Source organism: Neofelis nebulosa, chromosome 9 (assembly GCF_028018385.1).
Source record: "Neofelis nebulosa isolate mNeoNeb1 chromosome 9, mNeoNeb1.pri, whole genome shotgun sequence".
Classification (NCBI taxonomy): domain Eukaryota; kingdom Metazoa; phylum Chordata; class Mammalia; order Carnivora; family Felidae; genus Neofelis; species Neofelis nebulosa.
Window position 1 is genome coordinate 112,947,336 of NC_080790.1, and position 21,094 is coordinate 112,968,429.

A 21,094-nucleotide genomic window follows, 5' to 3' on the forward strand; every position below is an offset into this window, starting at 1 on the left:
GCCCTGGAACAAGCCTGTCGCTCTCCTCTGTGCCATCCCCCCTCTTCTCATCTTACACTTCCTTTCTGGCCCTCACTTAGCTGCGTCATTTTAGGGAACTTGGAAACCAGGCCTCGTGTCTTTAACTTACAAAATTATACACTCCAATGAGCCGGAAAGGGGCTTTTGGAATAATTCTATTGAAAATATGTGGGTTTTCGCCTTGAAATGATCTTCCTGAAATTATCCCCTTTCTCTCTTTATAAATATTAAAAAGAAGGAATCAGAGCTTAGTGCTTTAAATCCCTATTCAGGGACTTTCTTGTCTGCCTCTCAGGAAAGCAGCCAGTCATTTCCGAGGAAGAAAGGAAGGCTGGCTCAGTTTCCTTTTACGTGACCCTGCCCCAGATCCACCTTTCGGAGTATCCCTGACCAATCCCTCCTTGTCCCCTTACAGCGAAACTGGGCTTTACTGGAATATTACACGTCAGCGTGAAGGGTGTGAGAGAGAAGGCGCAGGCTCGGGAGGGGAGGGGAGAGGGGAGGAGAGGAGGAAGGCTGCAAAGATGGAGGCAGACAGAGACAGAGAGAAGAAGAGAGACAGAGACAGGGAGGGAGGGAGAGAAATCACTCTGGGGAGAAAGGGAGAGACATGTGTCCCCTACAGAGACAGGCTGGTGACAGAGACACGAGCTCGAGCGAAGGATCAGGGGGGACACAGAATACGGGGGCAGAAAGCAGCACACAGATGTAAGCGGGGTGGGGGACGGGGAAAGGAGACACGGGAGCGGGACACTGGCAGAGTTGGAGGAGGCCATGAGGCCAGACAGAGGCCCACAGAATGGAGTTGACACTGACTGACAGGTGGGGTAGGGAAGAACCATGGGAGAGAGACACAGGTGGATGGTGACACACGGCGGGGGGGGGGGCTGTGGGAACAAGGAGACCGGATGGGCCTGTGCCACCCTCAGGCTGAAGGCCAGCGTGTGCTGGGGACAAACGCGTGGCTCGTGTGCAGGATGGCATCTGATGGAGGGAAGTTCCTCGTCCCCAGCCCGGGCCCTCTGGCACCTGCCTCAGGCCCATGATTCCCGTTAAGCCCTGCTGACCTTTGACATCTGGGGGGAATGGGGGCAGAGGGCAGAGGTCAACAGAAGGACCTGAGTTCAAGCATCGGCTCTGCCAATCACCGCCACGTCACCCTGGGCACGTCATGCCGTCTATGGAACCTTGGTTTTCTCACCTGCATGGTGGGGGACGGTGATACCCAATCGCGGGGCTGTTGTGCCGCCCGCTGTGAGACACCCGCCCGTAAAGGCCTTGGCACAGCGCCCAGATCGCTACCCTCACAGGAACGGGGGTAGACGTCACCCATGGTGCAGTCTAGGGCTCAACTGCGATCCTTCTGTAGACCTCAGAACTCACCAGTCAGGGCTGACCCTGGGGACCTAGGTGTAAAACCCCTCCCCCACAGGCACCCCAAAAGGGGAAATCTGCGGAGGGAAGGGAACAGGAAGTTTTAGTGGCTGGGAGAGATTCTGAAAAGGCTTTCCCAGGCAGCCCTGGTGGGTACAAGAGGCAAGGGCAGTTGGATTCACCTAACTGGCCTCCACCTCCCTGAAAGGGGACACGGGAAGAAGGGGAGTGCCCTGGCCCACGGCTCCCTGTGTGACCTGGAGCCCCTCCAGGGCTTCGTCTGCCCGTCTGACCAAGGGTAGCAGACGACAGGTTCTGAGAGGGCCTTTGAGGCCCTGACCCTCAGGGTTCTAGGAGCCTGTCATTGTAAGCAGCCTGACCTGGGTGGGGTGGGGGTGGGGAGGGTGTTCCCGGCTCCCCCTCCCCCACAGACTGCAGCAGGAACCAAGGCCCCAGCGCCTTCTGAAGGCTCGGTCACAAAGCGCGGTGGTCGGTCACCGGTTACCACATAAGCCAAGCCCTTGATCTGCTGTGTTTGAGGAAACTCTTTGTTCCTTTCAAGCCTCTATTCTCTCAGCTGGGGCTGGTGCACAGACCGAAGCAGTGAGTTTGCTCTTTCTTCCTTTTCTTTTTGGATTTTTAAAAATAACCGGCTTGTGTGTGCAGGCAGCATTCCAGAATTGGGTTCCCAGGCTGGGGTTCAAGGCCAGGCACTCCAGCAGCCCCTCGCTCCCGGGAAGGCCTGGGCGGAGGGAAAGCCAAAGGGCCGGGTGAGGTGGCAGGGCATTCAACCTGTGCCCCAGAGAGACTCAGGTTCGGGAGCCAGCCCGGGAGGGCCCACACTGGTGCCCTCCCACCGGCTTCTGGACTTTAGTTTGTCGAGTGTAAGATAAGAGCCAGTCTTGGAGACAGCTGCCTCTCTCCCTTGCTGGGTCTGTGCCAGACATCGCTGATCGATCACCCTCCCCCACGGAGCTTGGATGAGCCCTGAGAATCCTTTTCAGCGCGGTGCTCTCTCTGGGTGTCTACCACCAATAGGATTTGGCTTGCAAACAGACCTACCTTCCATCCCGGGACATGGTTATCTCTGAGAGGCCAACACAAAGTAGGCACTCGATAAATATTTGTTGGATAAATAGACTTTCCTTTTCTTTTCTCTCTCTCTCTCTTTTTTTTTTTTTTTAAATCTTTACGGCACGTCAGCCACTATTTTCGAAGCACTTGCTAGGCTGTGAACAAAGCAGAGTTCCTGACCTCCATCCAACATGTGGGGGAGACAGACAATAAGCAAATAAGCAGAGAGAACTACATCGGATGTCAGGTGGTGAGCAGTGCGATGAAGAAATATGAAGCCGCGTAAAACAATGGAGAGTGACAGGGTGTGGGCGTAGGCGCTCCTCGTAGGTAAGGTCATCGGAGGAGGGCTTCTGGAGCGCGACACTGGAGCAGAGACCTCGGCAAGGCGAGAATCTCTGAGAGCCCATCCCTCTGAGGCTTTGAGGCTAAACTGGTTTGACACTAAGATACTAATCTGCGTTGTGTACGATTCTAGAATTCCACGACTCTAAGAACCTCTAACTAAAATTACACATTTCTACTGTTCTCGCCTCCCATGGAAATGATTCTAGAATTTTGTGATTCTGAAATGTTAGGATTCACTGAAGCATCTTTTTGCTTGAATAGACCAGGATTCATTGCCTACCCTCTCCCCGCTACCCCCAGGAAATGGAGCTGAAAATAGAAACCGTCAAAACAACAAGCCATTCCAGCTCTAAGTGCCATAGTAAACAAATGGTCCAATGTTGCTCTGATGGGTTAATTGCAGCAGTTCCAGACAAGCCCATTCATGAGGGATCATCAGTTGATGGAGAGGAGGAGTGAGCCCCTTGGGAGAAGGGGTGGCTTGTGGCCGGCCCTGGGGTGGGGCAGGTCTGTACCAGCGGCCAACGCTCTGGATGTCTCGCTCTGGCCCCTTTGGCTTTGGGGATCAAAATGGTGGACATTTTGATGAGGAGTGTAAAGAGAGGCCTCTCTGAGGGGGTAGCATTAAAGCCGCACCTGAGGACTGATAGGATGCCAGGTTCACAGCCGGGGGTGGGAGAACAGTCCCAGGTAGAGAGAACAGCAGATTCAAAGGGCGAGAGAGCTTGGCTGGTTCCCAAAGCAATTGGAGGACAGGAAAATGAGATGAGATCAGAAGGGCAGGAAGGGGCTGGATCCTACAGGGGTTTGTCGGCTAGGATTGGGAACGTGGAAGCTACTGGAAGGTTTTAAATGGTGAGTGATGTAATGTAATTCCATATTTAAAAGATCCTGGGTGCTCTAAGTACAGCGGACTATGGGGGGGTGGGGCACGAGTGGAAGCTGGAAGGCCAGTAAGAGACTGCGGTGTTTGTCCCCGGAAAGAGTGGCAGCGGCATGGATTTACATGGTAGCAGGTGGATCCATCTGTTCACCCATCCCTTCTTTCTGCCCTCCCTTCCTCATCCCTTCATCCATCCATTTATTAACCGAACACTTATTAAGTGTCTATGGAGAGCCAGGCACAATGCTGGGTTTATAAGGACGAATTAAACGTGGTTCCCGACCGCAAGGAGCTCACAGAACGGCAGGTCCCTGAGCCTGCAATGTAACGGTAATGAATGTCCCAGTGCAAAGTACCCCGCGGGCTCATGGGACGTGATTCACCGAGCCCGGGATGTTGGAAAAGGCCTCGTGGAGGACATGTCGGTGTTTGAGATGTTGGAAGGTCTGAGATGTTGGAGGGGCAGCTCGGGGAAGGGTGAGGAGGCAGCACGAGTGAGTGTCCTGCAAATATGTGGCTGTCCAGGTTGGTGGGATCAACGACCAGGTGCGTGGAGGGACACCACGGGAAAGGGGTTCTGGGCCAGCTTGGGGAGGGGTGGGGACACATGCCTGTGACTTCCTGCTCAGCTCCGCCTGCCCCTACCGGAGCGGAGTAATTTAATTAAGTACCAGCCCTTAAACAAGATGCAGCTGTTTAGCAGATGTTGCCTTTCACCCCAGATGGAGGCACATCTTGGCGACGGGCACAGCGTTTCCAGGGCGCCTAATTTGTAAGGCTGCGGAGAGGAAAGAAATTCAAGATGCGGCCGTTATTATTTAATGGCCATCGTTCATGACACACACACACACACACACACACACCCAGCACCACAGCCACATGGCCACCATTCCTGTTGGCTCGGAATAGAGACAGAGGCAGGCCCCGGGGAGGGTGATTTGCTGGTTCTCAGAGAACAAGAGAAGAAAAGCGGAGGAAAAGGTCACCAATCTGCAGAACCCCCAAGAACGTTTATACGAGTGGGAAGCAGCGACTTATCCCTCATTTTGCGCAAAAGGGGCACAATCGGTAACCACGATCTATTGAACTCTAACTCAGGAGCCAGGCGCTGTGCCAGGTGCTTACACGTACCTTGTCTCTGCCTCTCTAATCCTCCCAACAGCCACGCTCGGTCCTACCTCAGGGCCTTTGCCCTTGCTTTCTCCCCTGGCCAAGGAACAGTCTTCTTTCAGAGGCCCACAGGGCTAATTCCCCAAAGACCTTCAGGCCTCACAATAAATGTTGCCTCCCCATAGAGTCTTTCCCTGACCAGCCTACATAAAAGGCACCCTTCTCCATAAGTCTCCACCCCTTACCTTACTTGCTTGCTTTTCCTTTTCCTTCATTACCATATATATATATATATATATATATATATATATATATATATCTTGTGTCTGTTTCTCTCCTCTAGAGTTTAAATTTCCAAGGGCAAGGATTTTTGTCTGTTTTATTCCTTGCCAGCTCTCCAATATGCACAAGAATGCCTGACTCAAGACAGAATCCTATAAATATTTGTTCAATGGGTAGAGAAATGATCAATGGATCTCACCGAACATATAAAAAGATTGTCAGGGAGACAAAATTACTCTCCCAAGAGTTACACATCCGGCAAGGGGTGAGTTGGGATTTGAGTTTGGGTCTGTCCCTTTCCTAGGGACTTTTCCTTCTCCGTAGCACTTATCACCACTTATGTATTATTTCTGGGGCTGTGTTTGGTGTCTTTCTCCTCTCCCACCGGAATGGGGGCTCCAGTGAGAACAGAGTTCATGTGTTTTGCTCATAGTTGTCTCCCCAGCACCCAGACAGAGCTCCCCAGCACCCAGGAAGCAGCTCATAAATATACACTGAGCAACACTTTATTCTCACAAGCAATCCTGCAAAGTATGTTTCCTCTGTGCTATTTTACACATGGGGACATTGAGGCTCAACCAGAGAAGTGATTTGCCTTGCTTAAGGTCATTTGGCTAATGAATAGAGAGCTGGGATTTGAACCCAGGCCTCCTGAGCTCATTGGTCATGGAGAAGGGGACCCCCATTTAACGCTTGCTGGTTCGACCCACCCAAAGGCAACAGCTGCTTGGCCGAAAGCTCCACTCACAACCTACCAGGGAAGGCATTTCCCCCTCAAGGTCAGCAGTGTCAGGGCCGATGTGAAACTCACCCTTAATGCACAACTCCCCAGTTTCGTCCATTTAAGTGAAAACTTTGATGTTATTTTAACCCAAATCCCCCGTTGACTTCAATGGAAGCTTTGAATCCACGAGGAAGGTCAGACAGTGTTTTTGGAGGTAACATGGGCACCCAATGGAAATCATATTAGCATACTCATTATCATCAGGGCCCTTTGAATGTGTTTTTTAGCTGCTCCCTTAAAGTTGACTTGGTGACAATGGATCCTTTCTGTTCAGGAATCACTGGGCCAGAGTGGAGCTGTGGTCGGCTCCTGTGTGCTTTTCTGTGCTTTTCAAATGATGACAGTGAACCCATGTTGCATAAGGTAATGGAAAGAACGCCATCCACCAGGCACCCTGGTGGTGAATGAAGTACATTGTCTGGGTTTGAAAGAAATAACTCTTTAAGTCACTTGTGCTGGGACCCCAGGGATGGGCTCAGGTAACAAAAGGTGTTGCTAAACGGCCTTCCAAGAAAGCTGGCCCCTGTTAACGGGAGGCCCCTGGGCGCAGCAAAAAAAAAAAAAAAGAAAAAAAAAAGAAAAAGAAAATCAGGGATTGGCCTTGGTTGACAAGATGGTTGTTCAACTTGAGAAAATTCCAGAATTGCCTGGGGAGCATTTACTACACCCAGTGCCCAGCGCCCCCACATCAGACCATTTGGTTCCAAATCCTGGGAAGTGGGGAGACCAGAAGGCATCAAAGGTTTCTAAGTGTCCTCAGATGACTCCAGTAGGCCAAGCGGCAGCTAGTAAGTAGAGCTGAACTGATCTCTTGTCAAACCAGAAGGGAGGGGAAGAGAGAAGTTGTGGGTGGTGACAGTGGAGAGGGAAGGGCGATCGGAAGTCCTCTGGGGATGTGTCCGGGAAGAAGAGCTTCGGAGAAGACACCCTCGTTTTTGTTTCTGCTCTTAGGGAAATGTTCAAACTACGGAAAAGTGCAGAGAATCGTACGATGACCCCACTACCTGGTACCAGCCTCATCAATCCGCAACACGGAGTCCCTCCGGTGTGAGGGGGTTTAAGGTGTGTGCCGCAGGCTGGTGGGGCGCCCCAGCTTCCCTGGGAGCCTCCTGGAAAGCCCACGCTGCTCATCAGTGATTCCGTGACAGCAGATCCTTGGCTGGAACACAGAACTCCAGCGCCGAGTTCTTGGGCTGGAACGTGATTTGACAGGAGAGCCAACAGCTGGGACACAGCACTTTTGTATTAAGGCAAAAACAGTTATATTCAAAAAGAAATTGCTACGCATTTGTCCTAATCCCTCCTTGACTTGTCTCCTTGGTTCTCTTGTTTGGGGATAGGGCCTTGGGGCTTACCCCTAAAAGGATCAAGGAGGTGAGTGAGTAGCCTGGGAACACCCGGAGGGTGAAAGCTGGGCCAGGGTGTCTCCAGAAAGTCCTACTTTGTGTGCTCCTTTGTTCTTCCGACAAAGATTCACGGAGCACCTGCTTCATGCCACGGGTCGTGTTCTAAGTTGTGGGTTCACGCAGCTCACACAGTCGAGTGCAGGAGATGGATGGTCAACAGAAAGGACAACGGGCAGCAAGTCGGATTGTGACATGTAGCACTCGTGCTACAGAAAAAAAAAAAAATAAAGCAGGGAAGTGGATGAGGGCGGCTGGCACTCGTTAGTAAGATGCCCAGGGAAGGGCTCTCTGCCAAGGTGACCCAAAGAAGGTGAGGGAGGAGCCAAGAAGGAGGAGCATTCGAGGCAGAGGGAATGGCACATGCAAAGGCCCAGTGGTGGGAACATTCCTTCCAATAACAGTTAGCATGTTGTGTGGCTGGAGCAGAGGGAGAGTGGGGGACGGGGCTGGCAGGTGATGCCAGGGAGGCAGCCGTGGGAAACCGGTGAGGCCAGAGTGGCAGACCATGAAGGCCTGTAAAGACCTTTGTTTCTCCCAAGTGAGGGGGGAGTAATTGGTGGGTTTTGAGAAAAGGGATTGGAAGATCTGGCTTTTGTTTTCATGGGACCCCTCTGGCTGCTGAGCGCAGAACGATTATAGAAGGTGAGCATAGAAACTGGAGAAGGCTACTGTGTTCATCCCAAGGAACAGGGGACCGAGGCCCAGATCGGGGTGGTCAAGGTGAGCATGTCTCTGGAACCACAGAGGTGGTCGGTTTCTGGAAATGTTTGCCGGGTAGAGCCAACGGGATTTGTTGGCTGAAAGAATGTTGGAGTAGGAGACCAGCAGGGGGGTCAGGATGACGCCAAGGTGTTTAATCTCAGCAACTAGACAGGGAGGTTTGACATTTCCTGAAATGGAAGTCCTGCAAGGAGGGATGCTTTGGGGAGGCATGGTGGGAAGTTGTGTTTGGAACAGGTTAAAATTGAGGTGCGTGGGCAACACAAAATGCATATGAACGTATGAACCTGGGGTGCAGGGGAGCGGCCTGCCCTGGCGTCCCGCCACCCAGATGGTGTGTGATAGCCTGATCATAGGCAGGGGAGTGGACCAAGCACAGACCTGGGCCTCTCGTGAGCCAGGCACCGGGCCAGGCTGTGTCTTCTGGCCTCCTCAGGCCAGAGTCATGCCTGAGGCTTACACGGAGGCGGTTACTGCCCCCTCTCCATTGGCCACTTCCCATTATTAGCATTTACCCTGAGGTTGAAGAGGAAGGCTGATCCAGCCTGATTTAGGATGAAAAGGGCTGAAACTCTCAAGCTAACTGGAGCCACGGGAGCTGTTGTCAAACTACGTGCAGGGATTGGAAGGCAGGAATTCTGAGCGCGCCTCGCAGAAGGTGGTTTAGCCGCCGGGAGACCATTCAGGACCCAGGGCTCAGGACCCAGGACAGAGGTCACTCTTGGCCTCCTAGGCAGCAGGTGTCTGCGGGCCTCCACCTCCCCTACCGTCTCCCCTCTTTCCTCCTCTCCCTGGAGGTTTGGGCTTCCTCATTAACCCTGCGCCTTCATACGGTCTTGGCACCATCCGACCTGGCCTGGTCTTCCAGCTTTTGTGCATTTGACCCAACTCTCTTCGACCCAAACCCCAACCGGCAGCCCGGATGGGTGCCGATTGGTTTGGTTAATGCTGATTGGTTTGGTCGAACCACCCTCAGCTGTGCTGGGTGGAGCTTTTGCCCCAGGCTATATCATTGGCTGTTGGTTAGCCTATCTCTTGGCAGCCTTTGGGTCAGGCGACTTCTCCTGCTCCAATCGGCTGTTGGGGCACTTACGGAAGTGGATACGGACTCTAAGAGCCACCGTGGCAATGGCGATAGTAATAACAGCCTCGTGAGGTATTGATCACGGTGGACTCTGGATCAGGCAGTTTGGGTTCAGGTTCAAACCCTGCCCCTACCACTTACGGTGACCTTGGGCAGCTTTCAACCTAACCGTGTCCCCATCTCCTCCTCTTTAAGTGGAGAATAATAATGTTAACTACGTCTTAGGGTTACGGTGAGGACTACTAAACTAGGCAATGAAACATCTACAGGACATATTTAATTAGGGTTGCATTCAAAAATGTAATTAAAAATGTAATCACCGTTATCATTACTACTGGTCGGACAGTTCTTCTGCCCTTAAGTGTTTTAAAGGCACGTTCTCACTCAATTCTTCACAAAAATGCCAATGCAACAGGCTGTGTTTTTAATCCCACCTGACGGACGTGAAAATGGAGGTACAAAGGAGTTATGTGAGTTGTCCAAGGGTCCCTCAGCTAGTGAGGGGTAGAGCCGGGTTTATAACCCAGGTTTGACTGGCCTTTGACTCAGAACCATTGCTCTGAATCATCATGTCTCCTGACGGGTGCATCTATGTGTAACTGCCCACTGTGGCCCACTTCTTCCGTGAGGCTGCGGGTAGGACCCCCCCCAGAAGGGGCAGCACTCTGCCTGAAACTGCCCCCAGCCCCACCCCAGCTCTCCCTGCCCTCCAAAGAGACAATGCAATCTGCTGAAGTGCGTTCTGCACAGGTCACCAGCTCTGATCTGCAAAGGCCGTTCCTATCCCTTGTCCTGTGTGGTCCTTAATGCCTGAGTAAGTCAGCAGAGCAGGGATTATTCCTCCCATTTAACGGATGCAAAGACTGAGACTCACCAAAAGGGAATCAGGATTTGAACCCAGGTTTGTCCCTTTCCCTTCCTCTATCCTCCCCACGCCCTGCAGGGCAAAACTGAAGCGAATTTGGGAGCCACTGGATGTTCTGGAACTGGGTAAAATTAAGGCAAGAAGAAACTGGGATTAGAGCTGGAAGGCGCCTCCTTGCACTGGGCCCACAGAGGCCAGGAGGTCACTGGGCCTGTATCCTGACCACTGCTTAGCAATGTAGCCAGTTCTACAGTCTCCTACTCATACCCATGGTCCAGAGTTCATTCAGGGTATAAAGAAAGTGGAATGACATGAATTTCTGGTGGCAGCTTAGTTTAATGAAATATGCCCACTACCCCGGCCAAAGGATCGCAGGAAGGAGGGGGCATCTGCAGGCTCACGGCTTATGTTCACCTCTTCTGGCACTTACATTCCAAGCATGGGCCTTGTCCGTGCTCCAGGGTAATTTCCAATAAATTTCCAATAAATTTCCAATAAATGATCCCGGGCTGCACATGTGTGGGTGCCTCAGCACATCCCTGGAATCTGACAGACGAGGATATGAATCTCCACCTTGCACCTACTCACTGTGTGGCCTGGGGCAAGCCACTTAACCTCTCGGGGCTTCTCTTTCCTCATATATGATCCTTTCTCATTGGGTTACTGTGAGGACAGAGTAAGATATATTCATATGGTGCTTGTTAGTGCCTACGCGTTTATTGTTATTTTAGGCATTAAAATCCCCTGGTCCCCCCCACAAAAAACTTCAGAACTTGCTGTTGGCATGGGAATGATTAAAAGATTTACCTTTTAGGAACATAAAAAAAAATAATTAAGAAGGAAAGGTTATTATTTTGGTGACAGCGTGGAGGATGTCGCAGGAAGGATAAGAATGGAATTGAAACATGTCCTCTAAGTATGTGTTTGGCTACTGGTAGCAAAAAAAAATCCAACAGTGCGACAGATTTCTAGTTTTTCCTCAATATCCACTCTCTCCTTTTGTCAACAGAATCCCTAATTTCAGCAGGACATGTGGCAGCCCAGAATGAAGATCACACTTCCCTGCTTTCTTTCCGAATCCTAGGTATGTCCATGTGAGTTCTTACCAGTGAGAGATGTTTTGTGTGGCTTCTAGAAAATGTCTTAAAAAGGAGAATAGATATCTCACTCCTCTCTTTCTCTTTGCTGGCTGGAATTTGAAATGTGACGACTGGCTCTCAAACAGTCATGCTGGACTATGTGATGAATTAAAGATGGCTACTGATTCTTTGGTCCTTCTCCCTTCAAGAGGAAGAGTTTGTTTGGACTTCCTCTCCGCTTAAATCTGGGCTGGCCTGTGACTTATTGGACCAATAGAATACAGTGGAAATGATGCTCTGCCAATTCCGGACTTTGTCCTTAAGGCAACTGGCAGATTCTGCCATGGTCTCTTGGATCCATGGCTGCCAAGGAAAAGGTCAAACCACTCTGCTGGAGAGACCCCCCCTGGAGAAGCCCTAAGACCTTACGGAAAGGAATTAGGGACCCAGCTGAGCTCAGCACTGCAGTCTTCCCAAACCATCTTGATCCTCCAGATGAAACCAATCATCAGCTGAACGCGGCCAAGTGACTAGTCAACGCCCATGGATCAGAAGGACCGCCCAGCTGAGTCCTGGCCGAATTTCAGGCCCGCAAAACTGTAGAAAATAATAAACATGATTATTGTTTGGGGAGTGTCTGTTGGGTACCAATACGTAACCAGAACAGACCATGAGATAGAAGGTATTTGTTGAGGATGCTGTAACAATTACACCATCTGGAGGCCTGGCCGCCTCCGGATATTTTGTCCTACACGAAAAGTAGACTCTGTTTGTTTAAGCTTTGATGATACCTTGGGTCGTGGCTCATGGCCTCAGTTTCCCCACGATTATTCATTGGAGCATTAACGCCTGCCCTGTTACCTCCTTTTGCATGTAATACAAACAGTGCATATCCAAAAAGACCATGGGGCGTGCCCAAGTCGTTATGATACATTTCATGTGTCCGTAATCGGATACGAACTTGTCAGGGGGCCAACTGCGATGGGTTTTGGAATCAGATATGTTGGGACTGGAAGCTCAACTCTGCTACTTTCTAATGTGAAAAATCGGACCAGCCACTGAATCTCTGTGAGCTTTGTTTCCTCATCAATAAAAAACAGACGATGCCTACTTCCCTTGTAGAGTCTGTGTGAGGATTAAATTAAATGAGATTAATCCATCTGGCTGATAAACGCTGAATATCTCCTATGTGCTAGTCCAGACCCACTCCTGATATTGGTGGGGTCTGGGCTCCCCCCCATCCCCCCAAATCTAAATGTTTAAACATTATACATCAAACTAATATATTGTTTTTAACATGTTCTATCCTTCTCCTCGATGAATGTAAGTAACCTCACAACAACCTGGAAGGCCAGGTTCAGTTTAGAAACCTCAGACCCCCCAGACGTGCAGAATGGTGGCAGTGGGGAGGGCTGGCCCCTTCCCTTGTAATCCCCAGCCCCAGGCCACTCTGTGCAGACCCCACATGCATGTGTGTAGACACCCCATGCCTTTACAAGCTCCCTCCACCCCCATGCTCCACACTGCCCTTTGCCTACCCCCCAGGCCTAGTGTTCTGCCTCCAGAGAACATACCAGCAAGAGGCTTGCACAGGCCCTGGAAGCCAGCTTGGAACCTTTGGATTTCAGGAATCCTGGGAACCCAGAGTATGTCTAGAAAAGAGATAAAGGCTTGGGTGGCTATCTCCCCTTGGCCCTGGGGGGGGGGGGGTCATACACAGCTGGAGGAGGGCCAGAGAGAGGCCCTTTAATGCGTGAGGACAAGGGTAGGGTCCCCCTTGCCTGGATCTAAGGGCCAGGTCAGGCCTATGCTGGTGGGGCTCATCAGCAAATGAAACTGGTAACAAGCCACCTGACCCGTTCCTTCAGTCTGGGCCTCAGTGTCACCTTGTCTATAAAATGAGGACTTAGCTGATCTGATACCTTGGTCGGAGACCAAGGGCTGGTGAATGTCACCAGCAATCTCTTAGAGGCCAGGAGATCAGAAGGCTAGGGGACGGGTTGAAGAGCTAAGCGACCAACTTACGCTCTCCGTCCTCCCTGTGGGAAGAGCCCTCCTCTAGCCTCAGCACTCTCTTTCTGAAGTCATCATCCCTCCTCGCACAGCCACAGTGCGAGTGATTACGTGGCCACACTTGGAGCCCAGCTGTCACCTGCAGTCCGAATCTGGTCTCCACCACGTACTGGACGCTCGAGGAAATGGGGAAATCGTTCAACTGCTTCAACTTCTCATTTCCCTCCAACAGGCGATTCAGCCTCCATTTTCCCATCTGTGAAAGGGGGTCATGCTCTCCCTCAGGTTTGCTGTGAGCTTGGGGCCGACACAGACACGACAGCATTCAGAAGGGAGCCTGGCACAGGCTGTACACTTACCTGTGCTTCTATTATGTTACCACTTGGTGTTATTTCAAATGATCTTGTCTGTTTTCTCCTTTACTTGTTTACGGTCTTGGAAACACAGACGACCCACAGGCAGCCTTGTCTGCCCCGCTCCCCGCCGCCTCCCGCGCGCGCGGCGCTTGCAAAGACCGAATTCCAGCCGGCGGCTGGGCCCTGATGCACGCCACCTCCCGGTGCAGAGGGGGAAACTGAGGCAGGGGTGTAGCGCCTGGGAGCGAAGGGCCGCAGGGACCAGCCCCGCTGCCCGCCGCCCGCCGGGCGGACACAGAGACGCGCTCTGAGCGCGGGTTGCCGCAGCGCGGCGTTTCTGTTCCTGGCGCGTGTGTTTCAAGACGCGACCCAAGCGACCGAGGAAAAGAGGTCTCCGTCCCGGTGCGCGAACAAAGGCCTGTGCACGCAAACAAGAACCGCGCGCTTGCTGAAGGGCCTGGTTTGCGGAGTGCAGCGTGCGCCCCGGCCCCCCGCAGCCGCGCGCCCTCCTCGGGCCCGCTGGGGGCGGCGGGGCCGCGGGCGCCGCTGGCGGGGAGCAAGCCGCGGCCGGCTCATCTAGGCTATTCTCGGGGAGGGGGGGAGGGGGGAGGGCTGAGACGCAGGGCGCCTCCCGCTCCTCGCCTGTCCCAAGGGGGCGCGAAGGTCACACGCCCCATCTCCAGGGGAAAGCACCTCCCTGAGGGGTGCGCGCCGGGCACGCAGACGGGACTCGAGAACGCGGTCTCGTGCCCCTTTCCAACGCTCTTTCGCGGCCACCTCTCCGGTGCAATCCCTCTCGGCGGCCCGCGGAGGCAGGATAAGTTAAGCGGTAAGAGCTGGGAGTCAGGAGCCAGGGAAATCTGGATTCGAACCCAGCTCGCCACTTGCCAGGTGTGCAGCCAGGTGCAAGTTGCTCTGCCCCCTGAAGCCACAGCTTCTGTAAAATGGGGATAAGACAGCCCAGAAGGTCCTTAGGTCAAGGGCACAAATGAACCCCTTCATTCGTCCTTACAGCCACGTCTTCAGTTTACAGAGGTGGAGCAGGTTCAAGGTTGAAAGGGGCTTTTTCAGGGGCGCGCGGGGGGCGGGGGGGGTCAATGGCAAACCCTCCAGATCTCCTGAGTGTAAGGATTGTTGGTCTCGGCAGCCTGAAGGGCGAGTTCTCCGGCAGGTTTTATACAGCTGGGTGCAGGTGGAGGGCAAGGTCATCTCCCTCCACTCCCCCCCTGCCTCTCGGCCGCGCACCCTCAACCCTGCCCCCCAACCCCTACAGAGGCACAGGCTTCCCCTGGGGACGCTATGGGAACTGGCTGGATGATCCAGTGCCTGGAGGGGGTTTGGGGATGAGTTTTGGTCCCAGATCGAAACCATTTATTTTTTCTATCGTTATTGTTGATATTATTATATTTCATACGTAAAGCCCGAGCCCTTTCGGGAGGAGCCAGCCAGCCTGCTATGCTACTCGGGCCGACCTCCACCTCTCCGCAGTTCCTGCCCGGGAAGGTAGCCTCCTGCTGCCCCCTAGTGGCAGGCGCGGTCGTGGCGGCCTGGCCGGGCTCGCAAACAAGGGAACCGCAGAAACAGGCTTCCCTTAGCGCGTGGTGGAGGCTGTCCGCGGGGAGGGCGGGAGAAAATGCAGCCTGGCTCCCCCGCTGCTCTTTGTAACCCCGCGGATCTGGGGAATCTTGCGAGTGGAGAATAACAGGCCGAAATGGAAAGGCACGGGAGGTTGTTGGGGTTTTTTTCTTTCATTCTGCTTTTATTTATTTTTGAATAGACAACACGTTTCCACGTCTCAAAAGACAAAAAAAGATCGTAGAGTGAAAAGGGAGTGTCCCTTCCACGGCTGTTCCCAGCAGCCAGTTCCCCTTCTGAGAGGCGGCGATTGTCACCCACCTTGTGTATATCCCCCAGCAGAAAGTCTGTGCAAATATAAATATTTCACAGGATGGGTAGCTGCCTCTCTATGCTCCTCGGCATCTCGAAGCTTCACTTAGAAGATGTATCATGGGATTTGTTCCATGGCGATTCGTACGGAGCGGCCTCATTCTTTTGAACAGCTGCATAATATTCCGTGGTACAGATCTCATAATTATTTGATCAGTTTTCCACGGATGAGCCTTTAGGTTGCTCGTAATCTTTTATAATCATATTGTTGCAACAAAATAACCTTGTACACACACCATTGTGCTCCAGTACGAATGCATCACTTAGCTATTAGCTGTATAATAAAAAGCTTTTCTTATGGTTCATATGAGTCACTTGTGGCCCTGCTGATCTGGGTAGGGCTGAGCTAATTTTGCCTTGTCTCTCTGTGGCTGGAGCAGAGGGCAGGTCTGCAGGTCGTTGTCTAGGAGGAAGGGACTCAATCACATATCTGGTGTTTGGTTGGCTCCTGGCTGGGCTACGAAGGGTGCTTGGGCAATGTCTCAGTCAATAGTGCAAGGCCTTTGAAACTCCATGACTGGTACCACATTCTGTCCCCATTCTTTCAGCCCAAGCAAGTCACAGGCTAGCCCAGATTCAATGGGGAGATAGAAACCAGCTTTCCAAGGGACGGGTGGCGGCAAAGTCACATTGCAAAAGGGATGATGCATGGGACGTGAACTGTTGCGGTCATCGAACAATATGTTTAAATAATGTTTCTAGGGGCGCCTGGGTGGCTCAGTCGGTTAAGCGTCCGACTTCAGCTCGGGTCACGATCTCACGGTTCGTGAATTCAAGCCCCGCGTCAGGCTCTGGGCTGATGGCTCAGAGCCTGGAGCCTGCTTCTGATTCTGTGTCTCCCTCTCTCTCTGTCCCTCCCCCATTCATGCTCTGTCTCTCTCTGTCTCAAAAATAAATAAACGTTAAAAAAAAATTAAATAATGTTTCTATTTTACAATAGTTAGATTTACAAAAAAGCTGCAAAGCTAATACAGGGAGTTCCTATATACCCCTGTACCCAGGTTCCCCCATTGCTAATATCTTATATCACCGTAGGACACTTGTCACCACTAAAGAACCAATCAGTGATGCATCACCGTTAGCTAAACTCCGTACTCTATTCAGATTTCATTAGTTCTTCCTGAATGTCTTGTTTCCATTCCAGGATCCCATCCAAAGTACCATATTACACTTAATCATCTTAGCTCCTTAGGTTTCTCTTGGCTGTGACCATTTGTCAGACTTGCCTTGGGTTGGAGTCTTTGACACTTTGGAGGAGTGCGGATCAGGTTTTTTGGGTCGACTGTCCCTCAGTTAGGGTTTGCCGGGTGTTTTTCTCATGATTAGATGGAGCTCTGGATTTGGGGGAAGAAGACCACAGAAGTGAAGTGTCTTTCTCACCACATTACCTCAAGGGAACACGTTACCAGTGTCACTTCTCACTAACGATGAACCGGCTAGGTAAGGTAGTGGCTGCAAGGTTTCTCCACCGGGATGTTACTCTTTTCTCCCTCTTTCCATATTGTTCCCTGTAAAGGGAAGTCACTGTGCATAGCCCACACTTAAGAGAGGAAGAGTTATTCCCCGCTTCCTTGAGGGGGCAGGGTCTACACAAGGTGTTCGGAACTCTACTGTTACTTGTTTATGTCATGTATCATATCAGCGTGGACTCATGGGTATTTCTTCTTTACTTTGCGTCATCTAACACTATGTTATATGTTTTGGTGCTCACATTTTTCCCGTTGGGGCTAGTAAGATGACTGGCCCCCGTGCCCTTGTGACATACCCTCATCATTTGTTTTTGGTTTTATTTTTATTTTTGAGCACTTGCTTACTTTCTGGCACTGTAACTACCTCCAAGTTCATCTCCTTTGTTTTCGGCCCCAGCCCTACAATCAGCCATTTCTCCACGGAGCCTGTTTCCTTTCACTGGAGAGTGGTATTGCAAATCAGGACCTTGGGGCGCCTGGGTGGCTCAGTCGGTGAAGCGTCCGACTTCGGCTCGGGTCATGGTCTCACAATTCGTGGGCTCGAGCCCCACATCGGGCTCTCTGCTGACAGCTCAGAGCCTGGACTCTGCTCTGGATTCTGTCTATCTGTCTCTCTCTCTTTCTGCCCCTCCCCCCTCACACTCTGTCTCTCAAAAATGAATAAACATTAAAAAAATTTCTTTTAAATCAAGGTCTGTACCCTGGGTGTGCTTGTTGTGACTGGAGTCCATTCTCAGGGGGTACTATGTGTAATACACACACACACACACACACGTATATACACATAACTATTTCTCTATCTGTTCATTAGCATCTATATTAAGCGAAACATGACTTCATGCTAATGCCTCCCACTCAACCCCATTCATAGCGTTCATCCTATCTCTCTCCTCTTGCTTATCTAGAATCCCCCACTTCAACAGCGAGACACCTGCTCCCACCATCTGGCGTCCTAATTTATTTAATTGGGCAATTCCAGCACACATGCATGGGAATTTCGGAATTCTCAGCCCGTGCTCCCATGAGAAATAACTTTACCAACTAGAGTACAGTGCTTATGGACGGACGGTTCTTTGGCCTCCAGTGTTGTCTCCAGATATTCCCAAAGTTATTTAGGTCGGCACACCTATTGCCCACATCACTCGGTGAGACTATGCCATACGTTTACGATACAGTTAAACTCTTTCTTCAAATCTGCCTGCATTACGATTCGCTTCGATTCTTGTTCGTAAAGGTCTCCGAGTCCTGACAAGTGGATAGTCACGTGCCCACTGCTACAGGGCCAGGCAGGATGGTTTCAGGGCTCTAGAATGGTGCTTCACCTAATCGGCTATCCCGCTCTCTTCAAACCTGCGGCAGCCACTGGTCTGTCTTTGCTCTCTATAGTTTCACCTTTTTGTTAATCATATAAATGGAATCAAACAGTGTATAGCTTTTGAGACGGGCTTCTTTCACTTAGCAAATACGCATTTAAGACGCATCCGTACTGTTGTACGGCTTAACAGCGGCTTCCTTTTGATCATTGAATAGTATTCTATCGTATGGATGTACCACTGTTGTCCATTCACCTATGAAAGGAACTCTTAGCCGCTTCCAGCTTTGTCGGGAATGTAAGGCTGCTATAAATATTTGTGTGCGGGCTTTTGTGTGAGCGTAGTATTTCTAATCAGCTGGGTAAATTTCTGAGTCATATGGTAAGTTGAGAAGTAGCTTTGTAAGAAACTGCCAAACTGTCTTCCAAAGTAACTGTGCCATTTTTCACTCCCAGCCGCAATGAGTAAGAGTTCCCGCTGCTTCGCATCTACATCTGCACTTGCTTTTGCCAGCTTGGGGGGGAGGGATTTGTCCATTTTAATAGGCGTGTAGTCGTTGTTTACATTTGCACTTTATTTTAATTTGCATTTCCCCGAAAATAAATGAGGCTGAAAATCTTTTTGTAGGCTTGTTTGCCACCTGTGTGTCTTCTTTGCTGAGGTGTCTGTTCATATCTTTTGCCCATTTTAAAATTGGGTTGTTTGTTTTCTTCCTCCTGGTGAGTTTTCGACGTTCTGTGCATATTCTGGATATGATCTTTTATCTGATACGTGATTTGTAAATATTTACTCCCATCCTGGGGCTGGGATCTTTTCATCCTCTTAACAGTACATTTTCCAAGGGCACCTGGGTGGCTCAGTCGGTTAAGCATCCAACTTCGGCTCAGGTCATGATCTTGCCGTTCATGAGTTTGAGCCCCACATAGGGCTCTCTGCTCTCAGCACAGAGCCTACTTCGGATCCTCTGTCTCCCTCTCTCTCTTTCCCTCCCCTGCTCTCTCTCTCTCCCTCTCTCTCAAAATAAATAAAAACATTTAAAAACAACAGTGCATTTTACAGAGCAAAGCCTTAACAGGTGTCCAACTTAGCAACTTTTTTCTCTCATGGATTGCATATTTGGTTTTGCATCTAAAAACTCACCACCAAACCCAGAGTCAAGCAGATTTTCTCCTGTTTTCTTCTAGACTTTTATTATTTTGTGTTTTGCCTTTAGGTCTGTGATCTGAGTTCACTTTAGTTACTTTTATGTAAAGTCTAAGGTCTACACGAAGGATCTTTTTCTTCTGCATATGGTTCCAGCAGCAGTCAAGAGACTATCTGTTCTCCATATAACTTCAATCTTCTAAAGTGTAGTTAAGACTTTTTTTCTGTGGCCTAACCTACGGAACCCTGGAGAATGTTTTTCCATTAGAATCTTTAACATTATAATCGCAGGTATTCTAAATTCCCTGTCTGATCATTCCAACATCAGTGTGATATCTGAGTCTGCTTCTGATGTCTGTTTTGTCTCCGAAGTCTGTATTTTTCCTTGCCTTTTGTTCCTTCCCCTGGGGGAGGCTGAACAACCAGATCTGGAGACGGGAAGATCATCCTGGATTGTCCAGGGTAAATGCAGTCACAGCCATCGTGTAATCACACAGAAGAGGAGAAGGCGATGGGACCATGGAGAAGACAAATAGACTCTCCACCGTAAGCCAGAGAATGGCGGCCGCCGCCAGATGCAAGGAAGCGCTTCTCCTCTAGAGCCCTCAGACGGTGGCAGTCCAGCTGCCATTTTAGCCCAGTGACACTGATTATGGATTTCTGGCCTCCAGGACAGCAAGGAAATAACATTTCTGTTTTTGTTATTTACTTATTTACTTATGAGGGAGAGAGATCCGGCACGAATGGGGTAGGGGGGGCAGAGGGAGAGAGACAGAGAATCTTAAACAGGCAGCACACTCAGCGCAGAGCCTGACTTGGGGCTTGATCGCACGACCCTGGGATCCCGTGTGACCCGAGCCTAAACCAAGAGTCGGCGCTCGTCAGCCTGATCCACCCAGGTGCCCCAAGTTCTGTTGTCTTAAACCACTGGGTTCGTGGTAATTTGTTACGGCAGCCTCGGGAAACTAACACAAGCCTGCCTTGTAAATTTTGGTTGAAAGCTGGACACGTTGTATAGGATGATAAATACTGAGGGCTGGCGCTAATCTTTCTAGGAGCTGAACTGCACTCAATACTTGTAGCTCTAGGCACAAGTATAGGTTTCAAGTTCCTCTGTGTCCTTGTTCTGTCTTTCTTTTTCATTTCTGGAGCTTCCCTGTGGTTTGCAGTCATTTCAGCCGTCATGCACTATTATGATTCTGGAGCCTTACAGGTGTGATGGTAAAGCTGGGGGGTGGGGGCATCCCTGACCTTCTAATGAAGTTTCAGGCTTTTAGTGGGTTCCTCTTATCTCAGGAGCATGGCCTTTGGGGAGTGTTTCTATTCCTCCTCCCGAGGTAGCGCTCCCCTCCCCCTGCTTCTGGTATCTTCTCTGGCTAAAACAGCCCAGCCTATTCACTCTGTTGTCTAGGGTATCCCCCACCCCCACCCCCACCCCCTTGAGTGAAACAGGAAGTCTGGAGAGGACTGAGGAGGCACAGAGTTCCTTTTGCCTTAGCTGTGGTAAAGTCTCTGAACTGCCTTCTGGCAAAGTCCTATCCACCAGAGCTGAGGAGGAAGGTCCCGGGAGGACTTTATCATGGCCTCTCTTTGCCTCTCCCCTCCAGAGCCACATGGAGAGCTCTCTCAGACCCTCCCCCATTGGAGCCTGGTGAGGTTCCTGGAGGAAAAGGCTGCAAAAGTAAGAGGTCTCCCCCACCGCCCATGACCAGGGTCCCTGGGGGCTTCTGTCTCTTATGCTGGTGCCCAAATCGCCTTCAGCAGTTGGAAGCCAGTCTTGGGTGCCGTATCTTTCTGGATGTGCCTGACTGCTCAGATTCTGG

The 21,094-nt window shown here is 51.0% G+C and overlaps 2 long non-coding RNA genes across 7 annotated transcripts; one reads left to right on the forward strand and one right to left on the reverse strand.

Annotated features, from left to right (window-relative positions):
* Positions 1-913: 913 nt before the first annotated feature.
* On the forward strand, positions 914-12,140 carry LOC131485532 (uncharacterized). 6 transcript variants are annotated; one of them, XR_009248893.1, is made up of 6 exons: positions 914-1,998; positions 2,599-3,672; positions 6,151-6,239; positions 6,828-6,938; positions 10,961-11,035; positions 11,177-12,140. It is a non-coding gene; the product is annotated as an uncharacterized LOC131485532 (long non-coding RNA). The 6 variants fall into 6 exon arrangements; XR_009248894.1 differs by lacking the exon at positions 2,599-3,672 and having other exon boundaries at positions 1,515-1,998; XR_009248895.1 differs by lacking the exons at positions 914-1,998; positions 2,599-3,672 and adding an exon at positions 3,679-5,623.
* LOC131485533 (uncharacterized) lies at positions 11,505-13,616 on the reverse strand. The gene is made up of 4 exons (XR_009248897.1): positions 13,403-13,616; positions 13,183-13,299; positions 12,605-12,682; positions 11,505-11,627 (listed from the first exon to the last, which is right to left on the reverse strand). It is a non-coding gene; the product is annotated as an uncharacterized LOC131485533 (long non-coding RNA).
* Between the last annotated feature and the right edge of the window lie 7,478 nt (positions 13,617-21,094).